The 25,309-nt window shown below is 41.9% G+C and overlaps 1 long non-coding RNA gene across 1 annotated transcript; it reads left to right on the top strand.

Moving 5' to 3' along the window:
* The first annotated feature begins 14,638 nt into the window (after positions 1-14,638).
* On the top strand, positions 14,639-23,048 carry LOC117046694. Its single transcript, XR_004426608.1, has 3 exons — positions 14,639-14,737; positions 20,525-20,628; positions 22,659-23,048. It is a non-coding gene; the product is annotated as an uncharacterized LOC117046694 (long non-coding RNA).
* The last annotated feature ends 2,261 nt before the right edge of the window (positions 23,049-25,309 follow it).

Below are 25,309 nucleotides of genomic sequence, written 5' to 3'. Positions count from 1 at the left end.
ATACCGAAAAAGCACATTAGCCACATTCAGGAAAAATAGGAAAAGGGAAGGTATTGCATTTGTCTGAAATTATTTGATGTAATTAGTCAAAACTGAAACTCATCCATTTCTGTCTTTCATTTTTCTTTTAAAAAACACTGAACAACCACATTGATAGCTTGGCATTTGAATGTGCTTTGATGTTTCCAAGCTTTGAAATATATGTTCACATTTTTATGCAAATTTCTGCTCCCAATTACATACCCATTAGTTCCTCTACAACATCATCTTAATATTCTCAAAACGATTCTATGCTTCCCTAAGGCTGCAATCCTATAGCAGTTTACCTAGGAGAAGCCCCAGTTGAACTCAATGGGGCTTGCTTCTGAGTAAGGCTTTCACTGTAAGGCTACCTACAGTCAGTCAAAGGCCAGCCACGAGGCTGTAGGAAGTTAAAACAGAAAACTGAAAAGGAATCCAGAAAGTAAGTAAACTAAACTGATTTCCTTTATTAAAACAACATGATAAATTTAGTAGGTTTGCACTATTTCTGATGCTCCGAGCGCATTGCATCTCACCAGCCATGGATTGTGGCTAGGTGCTTCCTGTCACCCACCACCCACTTTTTCAGTCCTTGATGTACCCCATATATGGTTGGTGGGTTGCACTCATCTTGGTAGGCCACAAGCTCTGCACATGTAGTGACTACTGAGTGCAATTAATTTGTTCCAAATTCCTTCTGCACTAATATGCCATCTCAGAACATTAAGCAACATTCTCTTTCAGAGCATCTGACAGATCAAGATAATTTAAATAGCAAGAAAATGTAACATGTACTGAGTAAGAAGTTTCATGCAAAAAGGAACAAATTGGTAGCTTCAAGCCTAAGGCAAAGTCAAGATCCATTAATAGTTTCACTGCACCAGTTTGTGGGGGAAACATAATTGGCTTGAATGAAGTTCAAATATATCTGATCTTTTACCCATTAAACATTGGATGAGCTTAATTGGTGACTTATGCATGATTTCATGGTTTATCAGACTCAAGGGATAACAGGAATTCTAAATGCTTTGCACATCACCCCAACTTAGCTAATTAGTTTTCAAAACATTTCTGAAAGCAACTAGGGCTATCTGCATTTAGAACAAGGCTTTGAAAGAGCACGTAAAGTGAATGGGCAAACTTTCTGATGGGTTGCTCAGTCTTTGTTGCACATAAACTAAATGAAAAAGACATAAGCAGCAATGGAGGAATAATTCCCAGTGAAAGAGCTTGGAATAGCAAGCCTGTACCACATTTCTTTCTTCCTGCAGTGGGTATCATGTTTTTATTTATTTATCTAAAATATTTATATCCTGCCCTTCTGTCTATAAAAAATTCAGGCACAACTTACAAAAATCTTATCAAGTACAATAAAATTAGGAGAACCACAGAGACACAACAGAGAGATAAAACCATCAGTTAAAGCCACCTTCAATGACATGCTGGAAGAACCCAAGCACATACAAATATATTTGCCTGGGGACAAAGGGGAGCCTCCCTAGGGAGGGCATTCCATAGAAAGGGCATCACAACTGAAGAGGACCTCTTTTCACCTCCCATCTAAGGAGGACTTGAAGGAGGGCATTTGATTAAGATCATAAAGTTTTGACAGGCACTATTAAAAGATGTTGGCATAGAATGGTGTTCTGAGATCCATTGAGGTCTCCTTGGTGGCAAAGCTATCCAATGTAAAATGCTGACTTCATCCCAGGGGCATCCATCTGTTCTCCAAGGAAACAGTTTTCCAGGTGGTGAACTGAACAGCCAGCTCATGTGTGCATGGAATCAAGCAACCATCCACTGGGACTGGACAACAGACAGACAAAGAAAGCTGTCTCCTAGCAGTGAGCCATTTAGCTGGAGATGGCATGGATGGATCCTCTGCTACTGGTGAGATTATTCATGCTGCACCAGCTTTAATGTGGGGTAGGGGCAGAAGACATTTGGTTGCATGTGTCCTTTGTTGCATGTATATATACTCTCAATAAATAACTCTTATAAAGTCCATGGTTCTAATATTTAAGATAAAGGCGTCCTTTAAAGTATGACAATTCAACCGATTTTTCTGAAGTAGGCCCATTGTGGCCAAGGGCTTTCTGTAGCTTCTTAGCCAAACGTAAGGAAATTGAAGAGCATGGAGTGATCTCTTAAATGTATCATTTGTAAGCCCAGTAAAAAATACCTGTGCTTAAGGTCACGCAACCCATTATTGCCTGCTTTGTTTGGAAGTGCCTCTACAGAGCCTCAGGTATTAAATATGTTGAGGGTTGAACTACATGCAAAACATGTACTCTGATATTGATCAATGACCACCAAAAGGACAATGGAAAGGGTACAACTGTCCCAGGTCCAGTCTCCATGAGCGCCTGCCAATGCCTTATAGCTTCCACCAAGCCCAGCCTACTGCCACCATTAGCATGGCAGATGGCTAACAAATGCAAATGAAGTTTGTGACTTCATCGCCATGACAGAATCATCACAATCTCACCCTGCCCTGCTGATGCCACTGGAGGGAGGCTATTCTGCAGCTCCGCCACACAGGTGAGCTGTTCTTATATGGACATCAGCAGAAGTTTTTGCTGGTAGGTTGCAGGAAAGTGAGATCAATATATAGCAGGCACACCCAACTCCCAAGAGACTGCAAACTACTCCTAGTATAAAAAAATGGCAGTGATCTACCCCCATTGTCATTGGAGGGAGGAGGAGCGTGGGTGGGTGGGTGGGTGGGTGGAAGCGAGGGAAGATTGCCCAGAGTTGTTGAGCTTTGTTTGGAAGGATCAACCAGAGTTGTTGAGCTTTTTGGGGGGGGGGGGTTCTTTACCTACACTGCCACTCAAATGCGTTGCGCTTACTAGTGCTTGCTGCAAACGCCAGGGGTGGGGAGCTGTGACATTCATTATTCATTAACGCGATTGACCAGGAGCACCCCAGGGATCTACCTGTCGATCGCGGTTGAACAGATCTGATATATAGTGTACAGGGCCCAGAAAATCTTGTCACCGTCCTTAGCTCTTCCCCTTATGCTTTCTGACCAAGGCTAAGTGAGGAATTGAATCCAGATCCTTAAATCCAGTTCTGGGAAATCACTAGAATACCTCAGAGAACAGCAAAGCAGACATTAATCAATACTGTTTGAATCAGCTCCTGCTGAAATCTCTCTCTACTTATTGGAGCATTTGCAGGAGCCAAGGCACACAAAATTAAAGCATTGTGCAAATGATCCTGCTTCATCCAACTGTTGCACTTCTAGAAAACAATTTATATACACTAAAGTGACAGCAGTGCCTTTTGCAAACACAAAAAAGGGGAAGATTCACAAAACAGAGATTGGATTGGTAGTCTATTCCAGGTAAATCTTTATCCATATGTGCATTCCTCCTATTTTCTTTTTGAAAAGATCCACATGAAATTTCGTGTTTATCACAAAACCCACATTTAAATATTTATGTTAATCTCAATGTATACATTTCTAAACACATCTTATCCTTTAACATGCATTTCAATGCATTTTGGTTCATTACTGAGCCAAGAACCGTATCACAAAATCGAAAAGATAATTACATTCTGCTCCACACATTTGTCTGGGAGGTCAGATCAGGTCAGTTTGCATCGGTATTCACAGAAATTGAACTCCTCACGCATTCCTAGCACCGAGCCATTGCAGTGAGCATAAAGCTATCCCATGCCTTACAGAGGTACCTATCCATCTTCAGGGCCCTTTGCTTGTTGCAAGAATCACGTGTGCATCAGGTGCCAGGTGAAAAGTGGGCTAATGGATTTTCATGTTAGGTAATAGCTAAAAACATTGTAGTGCACCCAGGACAATCAAGTGTTAGCAGGAGAGGGAGAGAGACGGGGGGAGAGAGAGAGAGAGAGATAGAGAACACAATAACTGAGGGCCAGTGGGGAGGTTAAGGAGGGAGGGCTAATTAGAGACCTCTTAAAACTCCCTTCCACAGCTGGAGAGCTGCATGCAAGAGAGGGAGGATGAGTAATGGCTAAAAATACAAGTATTGTGTCATAGGGTCAAAGTATACATTACGCTAAATGTGCAGCTTGGGGCTATGTGGTTTTTTCCTCCATTTAATTACAGCTGCGGGGTGTGGGTGTTTCTCATCAGGACAGTTGTGCACAGGGAAAGAAGGTTTAACTGTGATCTGGGCATCAGTGGATTCCCCCCCCCCCAGGCTTCAAAGAATGGAAATTATACTTGCAGTACTCTACTCTACAGCATATCATAAAATATAATAACCAGTTTGTGGGGGGGGGTTATAAGAAAAATCAAGTGGTATATAAATGTTATGAAATTTATGTTATGAAATAAAATGAAGCATAGGACAAGTGACTCCAAAACAGGCATTTCCCACTGTTGTCCCTGTACTTGTAGCATGCTCCTCCATCGGCTATATGTAAAGCAGGAGCCATGCGTTGCCCTGTTTTTATGCTTTTATATTGCTGGTTTTGTGTTATTGGGGTTTTTGTTTTGCTTTAATGATATTATTTATTGATTCTATTTCTTACTTTGTCCATGGAGTTTTCTTGGCAGGGATACTGGAGTGGCTTGCCAGTTCCTTCTCCAGGTGGATCACATTTAGTCTAAACTCTCCGCTATGACCTGTCCATCTTGGGTGGCCCTGCATGGCATAGCTCATAGCTTCCCTGAGTTATTCAAGCCCCTTCGCCATGACAAGGCAGTGATCCATGAAGAAGACTGTTCGCCAAAGAATTGATGCTTTTGAATTATGGTGCTGGGGGAGACTCTTGAGAGTCCCATGGACTGCAAAAAGATCAAACTTATCCATCCTTAAAGAAATCAGCCCTGAGTGCTCACTGGAAGGACAGATCCTGAAACTGAGTCTCCAGTACTTTGGCCACCTCATGAGAAGAGAAGACTCCCTAGAAAAGACCCTGATGTTGGGAAAGATGGAGGGCACAAGGAGAAGGGGACGACAGAGGATGAGATGGTTGGACAGTGTTCTCGAAGCGACTGGCATGAGTTTGGCCAAACTGCGGGAGGCAGTGGAGGATAGGGGTGCCTGGCATGCTCTGGTCCATGGGGTCACGAAGAGTCGGACATGACTGAACAACTGAACAACAACAACAACGTCTTACTTACTTTGCCAAACCTTTATTAGGCATTACAAATACAGGCCATCATAAAACTTCCATTTATAAAATCTTAAAATATATACAAATAAACAGCGATGTAAAAATATGCAATAACGAGGATTTTCATTTGAGTTTCTTCCCACTAAATAGTGTCATTCACCACTCTAAGAAATACTATTGATAAAAACTCAGCCACCCTTGCAGTTACTTCCGGGTTAATGTCAGACAGACAGAATCTGATATTTTCATTGTGCCGTGATATTAGAGTACCCCAAAAAGGGGATAGAACATGTTTGCGTAGCTGGTTGTACAATGGACAGATGAAAATAATACGTTCTTTTCTACTGTTCTAGACCTCTTAGAGATTTGCTCACTATGCAATTAAAATCATGTCTGCATTGGCACTGACTTTGGTATCTCTGAAGCCAATGGCAACACCCCTCACCCCCCCCCCCCAAAAAAACAACAACAACAGGAGAAGCAGCTGCAAGCTCAATAATGTAGCTCGATTTAGCTATCAGGTCTGCTTAGCGTCAGAGTTCTGCTTTTGTTTCTCTTATTTAAAATGTTAGCTACCCTGCTTCCCATCTATACTTAAAGAGCAATAAAAACTGAGGCTAAGCTATGCCGCTGACTGAACAACATGGAGGAAATTTCCATTTGGATAGAAATATAGATTAACTTTGTATTTAAAAAGCAACCAGTCCAACCTGTTTATTTAATTAAATATTGACCTAATGAGAAGCAGACAACTTCCTTTCTATGAGATATTGAAAATGTGGAAGGTAGAGGAGAGTTGCAAGCTAACATTTTTCACATAGAAAGGGTAATGTTAGAATATCACATAAGCCTCTTTCACAGATTAATCATGTGAAAAGGGGGTCCACATGAGCTGAAGGGGCAACAGGGCTACATTGCTGACCCCAAGGTTGCATAGCTCCCCATCCCCCATGTTCACAAATTACGCATGGGTGTCTATGGGGTAGGCCTGCATGCCCAGGCACAGAAAGTGTGTCACCCACCAGGGGTCAGTCCAAGGTAAAAAATAAGACATAGGAAATCAGGACTGGGTTGAAATAGGCCACAGCTTTATTGATTACAGATGTGAGCTGGTTTTGGTGAAGGCATTGGGTATGTATCAGATATCAAGCAACCCTCCTGCTGCTTGATCAGTAAGGTGTGTCAACCCTAGGTAGCAGGTTACCCCTCAACATACATCAAGTGGGACGTTCCCAACAGGGCCACCACTTGGGAAGCTGCTATGGCCCATGGTCCCTATCTGGAATTCCAGATAAAGGGGTCCAGGAAAGGTTTGTTTTATCGGGGTAACTGATATCTAATGACCCAACCCAATGTCATAGCCGCCAAAAGTGTGTATAGGTTTCCACAGATGGGACCCTACACAATCAGGAATCCAGCTGGTGCTGTGTCAAAACATGTTCTCTGTTTTCTCAGAGGTTTTCTTCCCCCACCTGTTTCCCCGCACTTTAGAATTTTGGTAGGTGTGGTCTTATTGTTGCAAAGTGGCCAGTGGTGGTCTGTGTAGTTTCCCCTCTGTGTTGGGAATTTCATTCCTCCGTGCTGCAGATGTGTGATTGTTACATGTCACGTGTCTGTGTTTACATTCCACAGTGTTGGGTGTCATGGGAACGGAAGTTCAGATACGCTGTTCCATTCTGTATTGCTTTTGCTTTTCCCTTCTCTCCAATGAAGTAAGAGAGGAGCCATGTTTTCTTCACTCTGTTATGTTTGAATTTGTACATAATAAATTAGGCTTAGATGTCACACCTCAGCTTCTGTTTGGACTGTGTGCTCATGTCCTTGGATATGGGCCACATCAGCACATCAATCCGCATGGTGAAAATACATTTTCAGCAATGCACTAGTTCTAGCATCTGAGGAACATACAGGCTTTCCCTCTGCAGACATCCACACTCAATGCATGGATGTTTGGTGGGGGTGGGGCAGGGGAGGCAAGGAAGCTGCGTGACCTCCTGAGTGTGGACAGCAGCACAGCTCATCTTCTCATTTGATTGTGTGGACCACCTACAAGCGGTTGACACAGGAAGGAGGGTTATAGATTCTTTCCCTCATCTATATCTGCATCTAGTTAACATCCTCATCTCAGATGAACCAGTTTGGCGGCTGTTGTACTCCCCCTTTCCCCCAGTAATATCCTTAATCAGATTTTCCTCAGAGTACTTTTTCATCTTGAATGTTGTGGGTAATGCCTGTTTTTACATTCTTTTTAAAATTTGCTAGAAATATGTGATTTTAAATATAAAAAATAAAGAGAGAGACCTTTTTATTAATATGTCAAGAAGTATCATTGAAATATTCCCACTAGGGACAAGTATTTCCAAATAATATTAGATTATTCAGGGACAGAAATGGATTCCAACTTACCCTGCTGAGATTTTATAGGTTCTTTGCAGTTATATTATTTTGCCGTTAAATGTTAATTCAGCAGAACTTTTCCAGATCTTCCCCCCCAAAAAAAAAATGTGATACAAGCTTATTGCAAATCATATTTAATCCATGGTTTTACATTTCATTACTCTGATTTAAACAAAAGCAGTAATAATAAACCGCTTGGAAACTAACAGCATTAGAGAGCGCTTTAGGATATATTTATGCTTTTCTCTGATTTGAAAGTGTCTGTCATACTTAAAACAAAACAAAAACAGAATACTGTTGCCTGGAAAGCCAGAAAGCTTTGTTTTGCTTCTCATGCTTAGGATGAATTCTAGCTTTAATAGTGGAAGTGATACAGTGGTACCTCAGGTTACAGACGCTTCAGGTTACAGACTCTGCTAACTCAGAAATAGTACCTCGGGTTAAGAACTTCAGGATGAGAACAGAAATTGCGCAGCGGCAGCGGGAGGCCCCAATAGCTAAAGTGGTACCTCAGGTCAAAAACAGTTTCAGGTTAAGAACGGACCTCCAGAACGAATTAAGTTCTTAACCTGAGGTACCACTGTACAGCATTTAATGAGCTCCAAAGAGATACTCAAAGTGTGTCTAGCAGCTTGGGCATACATATTGAGATTGTGGGATGGGGAGGACTTTGAATAGTACACCCACTCCTGCCCCATCACAAATTGCTTTTGCATTCTGCCTTAGATTCAAATGTGGCATTGGCAGATGGGACTACTATTTGTGAAATCAAAGTTTAAAGCTGCCTTGTGTTCACGGAACTAGTTGGAGGTTCTTTGGATCCTGGCCATAGCTGTCAACTTTTCCCTTTTCTTGCGAGGAATCCTATTCGGAATAAGGGAATTTCACTTAAAAAAAGAGAAAAGTTGACAACTATGATCCTGGCTTACCTTTCAGGAAGGGCTGTAGCTCAGCAGTAGAGCATCTGCTTAGCATACCCTCCAAAGTGTCCTGATTTTCTAGGGCCGGTCCAAGATTTATGAAAGCCACCCAGGCTTCTGACTGATTTGATCCTGGAATGTCCCTTTCCCCCTCACAAGCACCACCAGTGGCGTGCTCAAAGAGGAGGATGGGCTGGTGCTTGTCCCAAGCGACAGCAGCTGTGAGGAAGCATCTCGTTGCCTCTCCATGGGCGCTGGTGCCAGCCTCCTCCCCTGGGCAGCTCATAGCGGCTGCTGGAGAGCAAGTGAGGAGGAGAGTCTGTGGCTGCCGAGGCCCAGCCCCGTGTGACATGCAGACTCTGAGGGGCAGGCAGAGGGCAGGGCTGCTTGGGACAGGAATGTGGTGGCAGCACTCACCCTTCTTCTGACAGGAAATGTTCTGTGTGAGGGAGACAAAGAATGGGGGGTCGGAGAGAGTCAGTTGCGGGACAGTGAGAAATGTCCCTATTTTCATCTGAGGAATGGGGGGGGGGTTGGCTTGGCATGCAAAAGTTCCCCGTTTCAGTCTCCAGGTAGGGTTGGAAATGCCCCTTGTCTGAAACCCTGGGAAGCAGCTGCCAATCAGTAAATAGACAACTGAGAGAGACGCCCCAATGGCCGGTTGTGGTCATAAGCAGCTTCCTATGCTTCCATCGATGCCCTCAATCATCAACAGACAATGACTGTTTAAACTGCTGTGTTTGGCAATCAAGAAATTGTTGTGATTCTTAATAAAACTTCATCCACTGAAGAAATGAATTGCATGGGGTTGGACTAGATGACTAGGTATTTTCCAACTCTACAATTCTAGGATTTTATGAAAACCCTTGCCTGCAAAACTTTCATTGATTTCGGTGATCATTTTTCATTCATCAAATTCCCTGTGCTACTAAGTATTTAAACACATACCTAAATTTAAACATGTGCTTAATCCCACTAAAGTAATTAATTGCTCCTTTGCTTAAAGACCTCCTGAACTAAGCCTTTGGGGACACAATATTATTTATGAGTTCTCTCATTGGTAGCATTCATTAGAGAAATCACATCCAGGGTTATTTCTTTCTTGCTACATGTCAAAGGAAATTTCCCTTCAGCTCAGATTTATAAAGAGCATTAAAACAAAGCTTCAAAGCAAGCATTTGCATTAAAGTACTCAATTATTTATTTAGATGTGGTGTGCACATCTATCTCTTTTTTTTTCCTGAGAACAACATAATGTCAAGAGCTGTGGAAATTAAAATTACAACCGTACACTTAAACTGTGAGGCTGTAGACATAGTGAGCTGGTGAAAAATTGCACAATTCATATTCTTTTCATCAAGCTGTATTTATGATCAAATGGAAGGCATCTTTGGAGACCTGAGTGGTATGGCTTTTTAGTCTTTTCATGCCAAAATAGCCACCCATCCTCTACCTTTTCCTCCTCCCTCCTCCAGCCCATCTATTCATAGACTTTATGAGCAGTTGGAGACCTTTTGAACCGAAATCTGAGCTCTGAGGGTTTCTTCAGTTTTGCGTAATTCTAGCTATTACCAAAAGTTAAGAGTAAGAGTTGCTTATCCCAGTGCCATCCCAATTCCCCCTGCAATTTTCTTTCTTTCCTCCAAAATAATTTCCCTTTCTGTTTCTTTGAGCCTTAGCTGTTCACAGAGGCATTAAAGCAGTGGGGAAATAGCTGGCTCTGTCATGCACTGATCTATTATGAATCCTTTCAAAAAAAAAATCCCATTTGAGCGCTCGCTAAAACAATAAAAAGCAAATCACAAAGATCAAAAACAGCCTTGCAACAGTGACAAAAGACAGCCGGCTCCATGCTCCCGTTGTGCTTGTGTGTGTGACATTTTTACATGTTACAGAACTAACAAGGTCAACTTTTTGAACCTTATCACAAGGATGCACATTCATTTGAATGAATTAAAATGGAAAACAATTATTCCTTCCTTTGTTTGTTTTTAACCACTTTCAAAAGTGGTAATTGTTATGCATGGAATAAATGGGCTTGAACTCTTTGTATGGGGAAAGCAGGAGGGCTGGTGAAATTCATAAAGCTGGAATCTCTTTTTAGTACAGGTAGCATTTAGGTTGTGTCTGTACACCTTCCTTAATTACCTATAAAATGGTATCCCTGTGTCCTAACTATCTGAAATCTGGCAGATCTGGTGCTAGGGGCTTTGTGGGAAGTACACCTAAAGATTTCGTGCCAGTAGGATCAAAAATTCCACTTATAAGCAGGATAAATGCAGCTGGGTTCTCCTGTTGAAAGTAACTGAATATCATAAGAGCAGCCTATAAAATGTATGACCCTTGTCTTATCTGTCTGAAAGTTGACAGGTCTGATGGCCTGGGGAAAGTCAGTGCATGCTATTTGGATGGAATGTGCCAACATTACATGCAGCAAAATACCAATGGGGTTTTCCATATATATATCAATAGGAAAATGAATGAACTAGTAAAATAAAGCTATTTAAATGAATGGGAAATGAAATAATAACAAACTGGTTAGGGAAACGAATACACAACACTACTTACAGCATCACCATTATGAGGCCCCACCATATCATGAGAACTGTTCTTCTACGCTGTATAAACAGGTGAAACAAACAAACAAACACAGATGGGCCAGTTCTTCTCTTTTTGTATAGAAGACAGGTTATGAAGGGTCCCTTCATGCCAAATGTGCAGCAATGAGCAGTGCCAGCATCAGTGTCAATTTCCAGTGAGATCTCCTGAAATCTTAAAAGATCTTGCCAGAAATCGGCTGGTGTTGCTTCACTCCACCTCCAAGAGGGCCAGCACTGCTGCTAGATGTTTAAAAAAAAAACAAAAAAACAAAGCAAAGAGGAGCAAACAAATGGCTGGCTAGACTTGGCAAAGGGGCATGCGGCCTTAATAATTGAAAATCATGCAACAAAGTAGAGCCAAACAATGCCCTAGACACCTCCACTGACTGAAACGCATCAACCATGGCATCCAGGTCATTACAAATGTGAGCAATTTTATGCTTCGAGTACCTAGCAAACATGGCAGAGTGTGATACCAAGGATATCTTTGCCCAGCTTTGGCTGGTATGCCCAAAGTATACATTAGTCAAAACTTCATATAAAAACAAGTATATTAGGAGAAATAATATGACAAATTCCCATGTCACAATCTACCATTATCTGAGTAAATATGGTGGCGAATCTACTCAGCAGTGTTGCCAATGTCATTTGGTTCTACAGATATACCTTACTGTTTTTTTTAAAGATACAGTAGAGTCCAAAATATCATTTAATCTTCTCATGCATACTGATCTAGGATACTTTTTTCTAATATAGATTCTTCTTCCCCACCCTCAGAGATTCACAAAGAAACAGCACTTATTTATATACATCAGAAACATATATCTGCTTTGAACTAGATAATCAGTATTTCCCTCCCATGATCTTCCCCATGGAGATAAAAAAAAAATACCATTTTAGGAAATATGGCTTTATATTCTGCTAAAACTAGATCAAAATGATTCATAAATAAAAATAACATTTCTAGGGGCTTTCTGTTTTGCGCCTTTGTTGCCAGATGCTGCATGAAGAATTAATAGAAAACCTGTCTAAAAGAAGTTTTCAGAAGTTTTCGTGGAGTGGGCTTTTTTTCTTCTCTGAACAATTTATGATTTATTTATTTTCCTTTCTTGGAGTGGGGGAAACCACCAACATTTTCCTGCTGTAGGATCCATCTAATGAAGTCAAAAAACTGTTTTCAGAACTCTCATTTCAGAAAAACTTATGAGGAAGAAACATATGCTCTCATCAGGCTCCCTGAAGCTTTCCTTCCTGTGTGGAAAGATTTCTTCATATCCGAAGTAAAATGGGGAAGGCTGAAACAGGGCCTAGCACTGGGATTGCGCCAAGAAACAAAACAGAAGAAACAGCGTAACAAAAGTTACCTGTAGTTTTTTCCCTTTAAGAAGTACCGGTAACCCACAGCCATATTGCCATCACATTCTTCCCTATCTGTAGTTTCCAGACTCTTTTCAAGGGCAGTCCTATGCAGAACACATTACAATAGTCTAACTGAGAGGTTACCAGAGCAAGTATTATTGTAGCTAAGCCAGTGTCAGTGGTCATCGGGCTTTCTTTGTGCAAACAAATGCACTGGAGATGGTCAGAGAAGAGACCCACATCTCTAATGTTTTCAAGATTTCGAAGCATCCAAATTATATGGATGCCAATTTATTTTTTAAAAAAATGGGGGGGGGGATAGTAATTATTGACACTCAACAAAAAATAATAATAGTTCTGTCCAAAAGAGGTTCTGTGCATTGCTTTGAGGGGGCAGGGCAGAGTCTGTGGATGGAAAAGAGGTTGTACACATTCATGCATATAATAGATCTAGGAGAGTATCAGTGTTTTATTTTCCCCAGAAAAGGTTTTACTAAAAATCATGTTTTCCCTCAGTCGATGAGACAACAAAATAAAATTAAGAAAACTTTGTTCTCAAAAACAGTGCCTGGGGCTGAATTTCTGTGCTACAGAAGGTTGTAGGAGATCAAGACATTGAAAAGAAATTGCTTTTTTTCACCTGCAGAAGCTGGTAAAATCTATGGCAAAAACTGCTTTTATAGTTAACCTGTAATTACTTCCAAGCAGTAACACAGACCTGAGTAAGTGCTCTGGTTCAAATCACCCAGACAAAGCCCTCCAGCAATTGCTGGCAAGGCTCTGCGCTTCCTTTTCACAGATTATTTGGGGCCATTTCTTAAGGGGTCTTTAGACCAAGGCTGATACCAGGTTTAAGGAGACATAAGGGCAGGTGCCATCTGGTGGGCACCACACATCACCCTTGTGCCCTTCCAAACTTGCTTTAGAAGAAGATGAATGTGGACAGGTGGAGGTGGCAGAAACAGGGACAGGTGGCAATGCTGGAATCAGTGCAGTTCTAGCCTTGCAGTGCTCCCTCGGCAGTGAAAAGAAGCATCAGCTGCTGTCATCTTCATCAACCCCAGTGCCCCTGGACTCTGCCCTAATGTAGAGTACATTGAGGGCAGAGCCTCAAGGCATTGGGGATAATGACGGCAGCAGCTGCAGCCATCTGTCCCGGTGTGTCTCATCACAGTTCTTAGGCAATTGAATGATAATAATTAAGGGGTGGTGTCAGTGACAGTAGGCCATTCCAGGCCCTAGGGGTCCCAACATTTGCCCCACCGTGCCAGGTACTGATGCCAAGCCTGCGTCAGGCATGCATCTACCATCGCATCAGTGGGCATGATGAGATTGTGATTATGGGTGGGCATTGGACACATGCTGTGAAGTATAGGCACAGCTAGGATGGGGTTGAATCCTCAGAGGTTCTTCTGATGACCCTGGGTCAGTTATCTAAGTGTTGGCTCCATCAGCTGCCCCAATGTCTGGCACTTTTCTAGCTGAGGGGAGGAGAAAGGTGTTATGTACTGAGTTGAATAGGATCCAAAATGCAGCAGTCTGATTGGTCCTAGAACAATAGGATTGAGATTGCAGCAGTCTGATTGGTCCCAGAACAATAGGATTGAGATTGCAGCAGTCTGATTGGTCCGCAGGAGCCACCCAATCCAGCTCCAGGTGGAAGTGAATCCGCACTCCGATTGGCATACAGGAGTATCCCAGAATTAGCCAATCACGTGGGGCCCATTGTGTAAATAGTGTATATAAAGCAAACGTTTTGGGGAAACTGCATTCCTCACTACTATGAGCTGAATAAAGAGCATGAAATTCACACTTGACTCCGAGTATATTTCAAAAGGATTAGCTCATTGTTTCTCCTCAGGCTACTTCTTCCTAGTGTCTATCAAGCAGGGAGGACAGCTTTCTTATTGGCTCTCACCCCCATTTTTTTTAAAATGAAATCATTAGCAGGCTTACAAGTAAATACCATAAAATAATACATGCAAGGTAGTCAATTTCTGAGCAGGCTTAATCTGCTTTTGCCTCCTTTTTTAGTTATGTATCTGTTCTTAACGTTTCTCAAGGGAAGATGAATCTTGAGGAATTTTGTTGTGGTGTGACAGATCCCTCATTAAGTTTTTTGAAATGCTTTTTTAAAAAATAAAACAATATTTAAGGGTTGTTGGAGTTTTTTTCCCCCCCTTGGGGCACAGTAAAAGGAAAGCTAATGGGGTCCTTTTTGTCTTTGTTTTTAATTAGGAAATATTGATCGTGGGAGATTTGAGGGGGAAAAGTGCAGCAACCTATGAATTTTAGGAAACTGCTATTCCCAGGGCTTGGGCCTGGAATCTTGTAAGTATTTAGCTGGAAAGTTTTGTAAGTGTGCACACTTCCTCTGGTTTCCAGTAACATGCTAAAAGTAACAAAACAGCAGTGCCATTTGGGGGGGGGGGCAAACACCTGTACAGGCTCCCTTCTTTCAGAGATGATTTGAATTGCAGCTGAGATTTGGGGTCAGGGGGTCCACACAGAGTGTCCCCCATGGAAGCAGCTGTATAAAAGAAGTCATGGCTGGCCTGGCTTGACAGGGATAGCAATTAATTCCTAGAGGCAATTTGTGTGCCTAAACACTCATAAAGACTTCTCCCACACTGTCTGGGAAGCCATCATGGGCACAAAGGATCAGATATTATTTCCTCCTTTGGCCCTTGTTCTCCACACAGATCAGCCGCTGAAAGGGATCGTAGAAGAAGATTATTTGGGCTTGTTCTAATTTTTAAAATAAAAACCTGGAGTATCTTGGTTACATCTGCCACCATGACCTTGCGAAAGCTGAGCTATAGAGGAAACAGCATCTTGAAACTTAGGGCCGCCAATGAAGGGGGGAAAATACATTATCATTAAAGCCGGAAGCATATTTGCTAGTATTTAACAAATCATGTGCTTCATTTAAATACAGTTGCCAGTAGCCAAATATATTAAATCCACCTCATTAGTCATTAAATCAATGGAGTTAAAAATTAAATGACAGGGGCTTGTTTTAGTTTATGTCAAGGTATATTTCTACAAGCACAGTTAAGTACCAAAGTCTCCCCATTTTAGATCATTACAGAAATGACAAGGCACTTGGGTAGCCTGGAGGAACAAAGCTGAAATTCCAACTAGGGATTGGAGAAATTCAATTCAGTTCACTTTCCTCAATAATATACAAATTAAAATGCACCCAGCATTCAAATTTCTACAAACTTTACTTGGCTGGGGAACAGTGTTACAATGTGTTCAAAAAGGCATATACTGGAGCCCAGTGTGTATAAAAATGCATATATAAGTGAAAATAATGTACAAAGTAACATTAGGAAAAATTGGTTTGCAAAATGTGTAATTTGGGAGAAAATTGCATAAAAATGCTGGTAAATTCTCATTAGGACTGATGTGGAAATATGGAGAACTGAACTTAGACACAGCTAGACTGGTAAAGAAAAAGCGATTTATATGCGTTGTATGTGCAATATAACATTGTGCCACTGGATGGGGACATGGAGTCCTGTTTTTCTCTACCTGTTTTCCCCCATTTAAATTTACAACGCTTTAAACTGAAATGCTTCTTTGGTGTTTCTAGATCCAGCCTAAGACTCCTCTGAGAGAAACCAAAATTGACAGCTTTGCCCACCACTAGTTCTATGAGAAAGTTAGCAGAAATGTCAGGAAGGTGAGGGACAGAAGGCTTGTCTACCCCAATAAAGGTCCACAAGGAACTCCAAAGAGGGTCCCTTCATAGGCTTCCCTAGTGGCATGGGAGCCACTTTCCTGAAGTAAGATTGCGTACCCCACAAGTATCCCAGAGAAACTGGGACATCCTGTTTTCTCACACGAAGGTGTGGCGGTCATTTTGGCTGCCACAATTTGCACCAAGATCTTGCCCTGAAAAAAGTGCTCCCCCCAACAAAAAGTGGTTTTTCAGGGCCACGATCTCATGCAGAACCCCAAAGCACAAGTGCACATTTGGGGTTCCATGATCTCCTGTGGGTCATGTGACTCATGCAGGTGCACGGGCAGGAAGATGCAGGTCCCCGTTGGGGGACTCAAGAAGTTGGAGGGTGAGATCTCATAATGCTATGGTGTAGTGTGTGTGTGTGCGTGCGCGCGCCATGAGCCCCCGCCTCATGCATTTGCCTGAATACATGAGGGTTACAAGTGTGTAGAGGGGCAGCAGATGCATGGAGGCCCTGCTCCAAATGTATTCAGGCATGCAGTCTTCTCTCAGACCATCGTGCTTCTGAAGGAGACTTTGACATGTATGTTTCTGAATGTTTGATTGAATATGCTTAGAAGCCTCCCTTGTGATCTGGAAACCCAATATGCAAAAAAACCTCAAACAGGATTAACAAAAGAATTAAACCATAAAAGTATTAGTAAAAACAGTGGAAAACAACTAATTAAAACATTTAAATAATAATTTAAATCACCAATGAGCTAAAACCAGAATGAAATGCATATAAACATTCCACAAATCTGGGTAGGCTTGTCTAAATAAAAACATTTCTAAGTAGGTGCTGAAAGTGCAGGCCCAATGTCAAGATCAAAGTTGTGGGGTGGGTTAAGGCAACCTCACAAGTCAACTGGTCCCAAGTTTTAAGGCCTTTATTTGCCAATAATAAAATCTTGAGCTTGGCATGGAAGGGAACAGGTGCCCTTCAAACTTATGGAGGCAGCTGAAGACCACTATTAGGTATAGTTCCTCTCCTCTCTTCACCTCGCCTTCCCAAGTGCTGCTCACCCTGCCTCAAGGCTAGTTGCTGGCTACCATAGAAGCAAATAGCCTTCTGTGTATCTCAACATCTGATTATTTTCTTATCATCTGTATCCATGAAGTCATTCTAAAAAAGGAAGGCAGTAAAGCAATGTAATACCAGCCCCTGCTGTTAATGGGTTAGTGGCCTAGAGAGCAACTGCCAGTCAGCACTAGACTAGATAGCCTGATTCAGTATAAGGCAGCTTTTTATATGTCAAAGGTAAAGGTAAAGGGACCCCTGACCATTAGGTCCAGTCGCAGATGACTCTGGGGTTGCAGCGTTCATCTCTCTTTATTGGCCGAGGGAGCCGGTGTACAGCTTCTGGGTCATGTGGCCAGCATGACTAAGCCACTTCTGGTGAACCAGAGCAGCGCACAGAAATGCCGTTTACCTTCCCGCCGGAGTGGTACCTATTTATCTACTTGCATTTTGATGTGCTTTTGAACTGCTAGGTTGGCAGGAGCGGGAACGAGCAACGGGAGCTCACCCCGTCGCTGGAATGCGAACCGCCGACCTTCTGATCGGCAAGCCCTAGGCTCTGTGGTTTAACCCACAGCGCCACCCGCATCCCATATAGAAATTCAGAGGAGGTCTATCCTGCCTCTTTGCTACTTAAGGGATCTAGAGCTGGTACACCCAAAATACATACACATGCACTGAAGCAAAGGAGGGAGAAGTGACAATTTATATAGAAGAAATACCTGCTTGAAATAAACAGCTTGCTCAGCACATTGGGGGTTTCGTTCCACAGAATAGGGCTCTAGGTTTTTGGTGTGTTTTTTTTTCCTTTTGACAAACTATTGCCACATTTTGCTGACGCTCGAGGACTTCAGTCCTTGCAGGTCAGTACTACTCAAGAGGGTATATAACTAACTTTGATTGCCCTTGACGTGTTTGGCATGTCATCCATCACTGAGCTTAAAGGGTGCAATACAACATAATACAGGCTTTCAGCCTTCAGTGGAAACAGCAGCAGCAAGGAAAGCATGCAACAAGCTTTAAATATAAAATATGCCTAATGTCACATGAATTTTAAAACATGATTAGCAGTCAGACTGGGTGACATACAATGATGTGGAATAGAAATCCGCACATGCAATTAGACTTCTCTCACTTCTCTTCCATCCTGCCCCACCGTGTTGCCCCAATATCTGTTCCAGAGGGTTACCCAACCAGGGATAGGCAAATCTGTTAATTTTGGCTTTTCCCTGTTTCTTAATTTTTCTTTAGCCTTAAATTCAATTCTCCCACATTTTCACATCGGTTTGTTCTTTTTTTAAAAAAAAAAATCCTCATGAAAATTCATCAACATTTTATTTTTACTGTTAATTAATATGACGCCTTTGGACTAAGAAAGCTCATAAGGCATCTCACAAATAACAACCCACAGAAACAAAATTCAAGTGCAAAAAACACAACTTCCAAATTTCCAAGACAACAAAATCTTAACATTTCAAAAGAAGTGCCAATTTCTCCTAATAAACATGTTTGTGTGCAGTTTTGTGATCTTCACTAATATATGCATCTCTCTGCACATTTTGCCCTAGTATATACTGTGCAGTTCTGTACAGATTACTTGGCAGGAGAACAGTACTGCAAAATTCAGAGAAGTGTCTTTCAAAAGATGGCTGTTGTTTTGGTCTGTGTATTGTTTTCAATGCAAACTGAATCAGAATTCTCCTCCATCTCAACCCCTAACCATACAAATCAGATTTTGGGGCTACACAGGAGGGAGGGAGGCGAACCCTCATTGCACAAGTGAGCACCTGCATGCACTATGTTGACTCTCACCAATGGTGTGTTCATAATCAAATGGACAGGTGGACTATTATCAGTATTACGGTACAATCTCCACAAAATTCCTGCTCCACGCAGCTATTAAGGGGGGAAAGCTTCCTTTGGTGCCAGTGTGATTTCCACCCTCATGCTAACTGGCACATTATGGTTGGGATTTCCATGCAGAAGGAATGCTCAAAACCTCCCTCCTTGTTGCGGCTATCCTGATAACCATCGCCCCCTGACAACCTGGTATTTGATTTTAAAAAAACACACACCACATATGCTGTGATTGCTAATCAGATTATTAACATCCTGTTAGGTTTACAGATGACACCTCCATACAAGTTTGATTCTCAAGGCTTGCTGGTGATTTAACACAGCTAGTATTCCTACCATGGATAGATGCTCAACATCTGGGCCTGCACACCAACTCCTTAGGTAAAGGTAAATGGACCCCTGACCATTAGGTCCAGTCGTGGACGACTCTGGGGTTGTGGTGCTCATCTCGCTTTATTGGCCGAGGGAGCTGGCGTACAGCTTCTGGGCCATGTGGCCAGCATGACTAAGCCGCTTCTGGCGAACCAGAGCAGTGCACAGAAATGCCGTTTACCTTCCTGCCGGACCTATTTATCTACTTGCACTTTGACGTGCTTTTGAACTGCTAGGTTGGCAGGAGCAGGGACCGAGCAATGGGAGTTCACCCCATCACGGGGATTCAAACCACCGACCTTCTGATCGGCAAGCCCTAGGCTCTGTGGTTTAACCCACAGCGCCACCCGCATCCCAACTCCTTAGTGGAACCTTATCTAGTTTGACCTTCAGCCAACTATTCTTCCAAGCTCTGCTATCTTTCTTACAGCAAAATCCTAAGCAGGTTTACTCAGAAGTTAGTCTCTCAGAATTCAGTGGAACTTACTCTTGAATAACCATGTTCCGGAATTCAGCCTTATTCTTCTCACACAAGAAGCACAGAACATATTAAAGTTCCTTATTCTGAATCCATCTAGCCCAATGCCATCTATGCTCCCTGCAAGGATGTCTCCACAGAGTAAGGGAGCCATCTTAAGCTGCTATATATTCATTTGAAAAAACAACAACTGAGATACTGGGAATTGAAGCAAAGACCTAATAAGGAGTTCGCAAGGATTTTCTGCTGAGTTCCCCTCATGTATGAAATAACTTTAAGTCTGATTCAACAGCTCCAAAGGTTAACAAACTCAATGTATGCATAGATGGAAGAGACAACGCAGGTAGAGAGACAGGATAAAAAAAGGTTAACATTGTATTTCCTACATAGAACAAATGCTTAATTTCAATATTCTTCAAAAGGGCACAATTGAATTGATCTTACATCATTCCCTAATTGAAATAAGGATGGTAGTACCAAATAGATATTTCAACGCATTAGCATTTTTGTCGGTTGATGAGAAAGCGTTTCATACAAAAACTCATATGATCAGCAAAACATGAACACTGCTAACTTATTGCCTGTCTTGATTTTCATTTTCCATTCAAAGCTCTGAATTATTAATCTCCTTCTAAGTCAACTGATGTAATTTCTTTTCAGAGGAAAACAAAATGCTTTGCAGAAAAAATTCTGAAAGACTTTCATCAGAGATCTAAAGCACCAAATCGGCTAATCACTCCCGTTAAGGAGGAGAGAGGGGAAAGGTTAGCAAAGTAACAACACGATACACCCTTGTCAAAATCAAGCTGTGGCTCAAAGCCTCTAGAGGGCCAAAGGTTCCCATTCATGTAGACAAGCATTATGTTTCAAACAATGGCTGAGCATGTTATGGCATCAATACCCCTCACCTGTCTCCAGCATTTGGTATTCAGAGGTAAACTTGGTAAGGCCCTTCTCTGAACTCAGAGGTTTCACTGACAAAAACTATCCTCCACAAATTTGTCAAATCCTTTTTATAAAAGCTGTCTTCATTAGCCAGTGTCTGATGAAGAAATATCTGAACATATGAAAACAGACCAACAATCCATTAAGGATAGTGAGACAGGTTTTACCGGTACCTTTGCAGAAGCTTTGTTTGATTCTTTTTCAGCAAGACTTATTTGTCTACCAGCTTAATATTTTTCCCTTTAATAATGTTTCTTCTAAATTACAAGCAACAGGCATTAAACTTATACTTTTCTGGATTCCACGCACCAAATGTTTTTTTTTAAAATGTGGTCTACATTGGCCGCTTTCCAGTCCAGGTACTGAGGCCAGTCTTTAGGACAAGCTTTTGTCAAAATAACAATAATTGCATATTTGAGTTGTTTAAGAACTCTCAACCTCCATCTTACCTGCTTGCTCCCAGCTCCCTTCTATTTCTCTTTGTACCACCAACTCTTTGTTGCTCTGAGCTTCGTTCCTCCCCTCTGGCTTTGCTACTTGCTTTTCACTGTTCTTTCTCCCTCTTTCTCTACTCTATGCTTCCTGGCCAGTCTCACATGTGCCAGCTCCTGAGGTCCTCCAACAGCTGTCTGTAATCCCCTCCAGGTGCTGAGAGCCCTTCATCAGCAAGGATGAAGAGACAAGCCATTGCAATGGCCACAGCTTTGTACTCCAAGTGAGGTCTGCAACAAAATGTCGCAGTGTGGAGTGCTCTGGGTTTCAGTCAGTAAGCATCCTTCTTGTGTGTGGATGTTGAAGTTTCAGGTAAGGAAGGATGCCCACACTGAGAATGAGTTTGCTATTATATAGGGTTTCATATAACAATTTGCAAAGAACAGGAGGAAATAGAATGGCATTATATAGGATTTCACACACTGCTTTAGAAGAAAAGAGAATGTATTTCTTGTTTACTGCTAAATGCTAATTATTCCATGGAAATAACAGCTGTGCCAACAGCCAAATTGCTTTAAAAATGCAGGGTTGAGTTCTGCATTCCAATTAATGTTTAGATTAGACAACATGTGAGAACTTCCTCTGCAAAATTAACTTTCACATATTAGAATTATTTTACCTTCCCCTAAAATGCTTTACTTGAGCAGAACTGTCCAAATACAATATTTAAGCAATAACTAGTTATAAACTCGCACACAAAGACGCACAACATTTGAGAATTTTTAGTTATCCTTTGGAAATTACATTACCCCTTAGATTTGCTACAGCTGTTTTGCCTTTGCCCTATGAATGTAGCTTGGATTTTCCTTTAGATGAGAAGGGAGGGCAACTCAAGTTCAGATGCACTCATCTGATTGTAGACTCATGAAGAGGTACAACAAAGCTAGTAAGCAGGTGAAGGACTCCTGCTAGGGTGGAGTGATTTAAAACTGTGTTTAGAACTGAGTTGGCGATTTATTTTTAGGAAAATGCTCATTTCTCTGATGGGGGTGTGTGTGGAGAGAGTGACTATACATCCAGAAACCCCAAATGGGTTTGCATACTGTGCAAACTGAACTATTCAGGTCAGGGGTGTAGGATAGATTTTCCTGCCATGCTGCAAAAGTTATTCCAAGTGCTTTTGCCCATAGGAGGCCATTAACTTGGTTGAGGGGAATGAAAGAACACTTTGGGGTGCCATTAAAACTGGGAGTTCCCTAGAGAACTCAACTTTTGAAAATCTAGACTTCTAAGCAGGCATTTGCCCTGTTGCTCTTTGAGCCACTCTCTATCTAGATTAAACTGTTAATTTTGAAAGAAAATAGGAGGAAATGAGATCACACTGTAAATTTACATAACCTCTTACCTTCATTTGCAGAGTCCCATCTTGGAGTCTTTTTATGATCACACTAGACTGCAGTAGACTGTTGGGAGCCAGCTTGAATATATCTCTATCTCTATCTGTCTATAATGTTTATTCCCCACCCTTCCTCTGAGGAGATCCAGTACAATATTCATACAGTTCATAGGCAGTCTCCCATCCAGGCAGAACAGCTTAGCTTCAGCAGCAGAACTGCCTTGTGTGTCACCAAACTATACTCTGCTCTTTTCCTCTCAATGCCCCATAACCAGATCCCCAAATGCCCCATCCTCACCCAACTATATTAGGACATTAAAAGGTGTTGCCTTTAATAGAGTAATGGAAATGGAGGCAAATTATTTCATCTCACAGGAGGAAATTATACAATTCCAAAAAACAAACAAACGTGAAGTGTAATTTAAAAAAACACATGCAGAATATGAAGCATGCCCTTTAAATACCAATTCCTAATTGCAGTGATGTGAATATGAAAATCAATGATGTATGTTTATGAATTAGGCATTTCATTAAAATTGCCTTGATGTAAATAGCACAATCAGGTCTCTTATAAAGACTGATCGTCAATTTCCATTCTGGTATTTGTTAATAATAGCTGACAAAATACCAGAGACCTTTTTTGGCTGTAAGCATCATGGTAATGATGACTTTTTGGCAGATACTCAGATGCTAAACCCCAGATCGTTGGTGATAGATTAATGTTGGATGTGATGAGAATAAAAGGAAGTCATTTGATAAGCAGCAGAGAACATAATATGTATTACGTCCAATCACAGCTAAATATAACTTGCTATCGAAAATGGTTTTGCCCTATTGCCTTCCTAGCCATCCCCTATCTACATCATACTATTAATTTAATAGTATACTGTATTGTAGTATACTATCAGGAAGAATGAATATCATTATTGTTTGGGTGAGCTAGAATTGCTGCAGTTTCTGAAAGCTCAGGTATCAATATCTTAAATAAGCCAGGAATTTCATTTTATGTATGTATGGCATTGGGCAGGATCTCAAACATGGGGCCCTAAGGTGATGCATCACCCCCTGGCCACGGCTCAAGTGGGGCCAGGCCTCACAGCTCTCACCTCAAGTTGGCTGCAAGATCCCTAATGCATGAGCTACACCATGTTGGTCCTTCCCTCTGGTTAACTCTCATGGGCAGCATACCTCAGCAGGCATACTTGAAGGGGTTTTTCTTCAAACAGAATTTCGAAGTGGAAAACATAGCTGTGCCACAGTGCAAAGTAAATCCCTGCTGTTGTTGTTGTTCAGTCGTTCAGTCGTGTCCGACTCTTCGTGACCCCAAGGACCAGAGCACACCAGGCACGCCTATCCTTCACTGCCTCCCGCAGTTTGGCCAAACTCATGTTAGTAGCTTCGAGAACACTGTCCAACCATCTCATCCTCTGTCGTCCCCTTCTCCTTGTGCCCTCCATCTTTCCCAACATCAGGGTCTTTTCCAGGGAGTCTTCTCTTCTCATGAGGTGGCCAAAATCCCTGCTACCTTGCTGTAATCAATAACACTGTGGCCTTTTCACACACACACACACACACACACACACACACACACACACACAGACCATGTTCTGGTCTTACTCTGAACCAACCCTTGCCTTTTGGAGCAGCCTAATGCACCTGCCCCTGAGCGGCTCTGCCATCTCCTTTGCACAGGAAATTTGCCATTTCATTTTCCCAGCAGATGTTCAGTATCAGCAGTATTGGGATTCCTTCCTATGTCACCAGCAGCATCGGAAATGCTGCAGCCTGGGCTTCTTCTAGGGCTGCTTTGGCAAGATCAGAAGACCAAGCTCTCATGGTGTCATACACTGGACACATATCGTAGCTTTGCCAACATACATTTTAGATTGTCAATACTGCATTCGCTGTATTCACTGTAACATCTTAGCAGAATCCTTTCAGCCACCTGCAAAAGGGCGTTCCTTTATGCTTTTTGGAGGATCTGACACTATTGAGCCATTTCCACCAACTTTTTGCTTTGTCGCAGTGAAACAGCAAGCACTGAGCATTCTATTGATTAAAGAAGACAGGAGGAGTACAAAGCACAATGAGAAACATTCATTGTCTTTTATTCAAGATTGGGGATTTCTCTTTTGTTTCTTCAGTGCAAAGACCCATAAGTAGCAAACTTGAAGGAACAAAACGCTACTGAAGAAAAACATATGTACCTTTAGCAGTTAACCTTTAGTAGGTTCTCAGCACCAGTATTGGTCAGTGAGAGGAGCATAATCATGAACTCTATGCGCCAAAAATTTGTGGCCAGAATAAAGAGATGATATCTGGGCATGTCCAAAGCACTTTTGTATGCACATAGGAAAGGTGGCCAATTATTCATTCCAGCAGCTTTGTGGTTCAACTAAGCCTTTTTGGCCACAATGGCTAATATACAGTTTTATAGAACAAGGTTCCATTTTTAAAGAGACAAAACTACATTGAGGATGGAAAGCTCAACCATTTTGTTTCGAATCCCAAACAAGCCCATTCCCTCCTAAAAAGCTTGTTGTTGTTCAGTCGTTCAGTCGTGTCCAACTCTTCGTGACCCCATGGACCAGAGCACGCCAGACACGCCTATCCTTCACTGCCTCTCGCAGTTTGGCCAAACTCATGTTAGTAGCTTCGAGAACACTGTCCAA

The sequence above is a fragment of the Lacerta agilis genome, chromosome 5 (genome assembly GCF_009819535.1).
Source record: "Lacerta agilis isolate rLacAgi1 chromosome 5, rLacAgi1.pri, whole genome shotgun sequence".
NCBI lineage: Eukaryota > Metazoa > Chordata > Lepidosauria > Squamata > Lacertidae > Lacerta > Lacerta agilis.
Note: the sequence above shows the minus strand (reverse complement) of the source record. Positions and strands in the feature narration are given on the sequence as shown.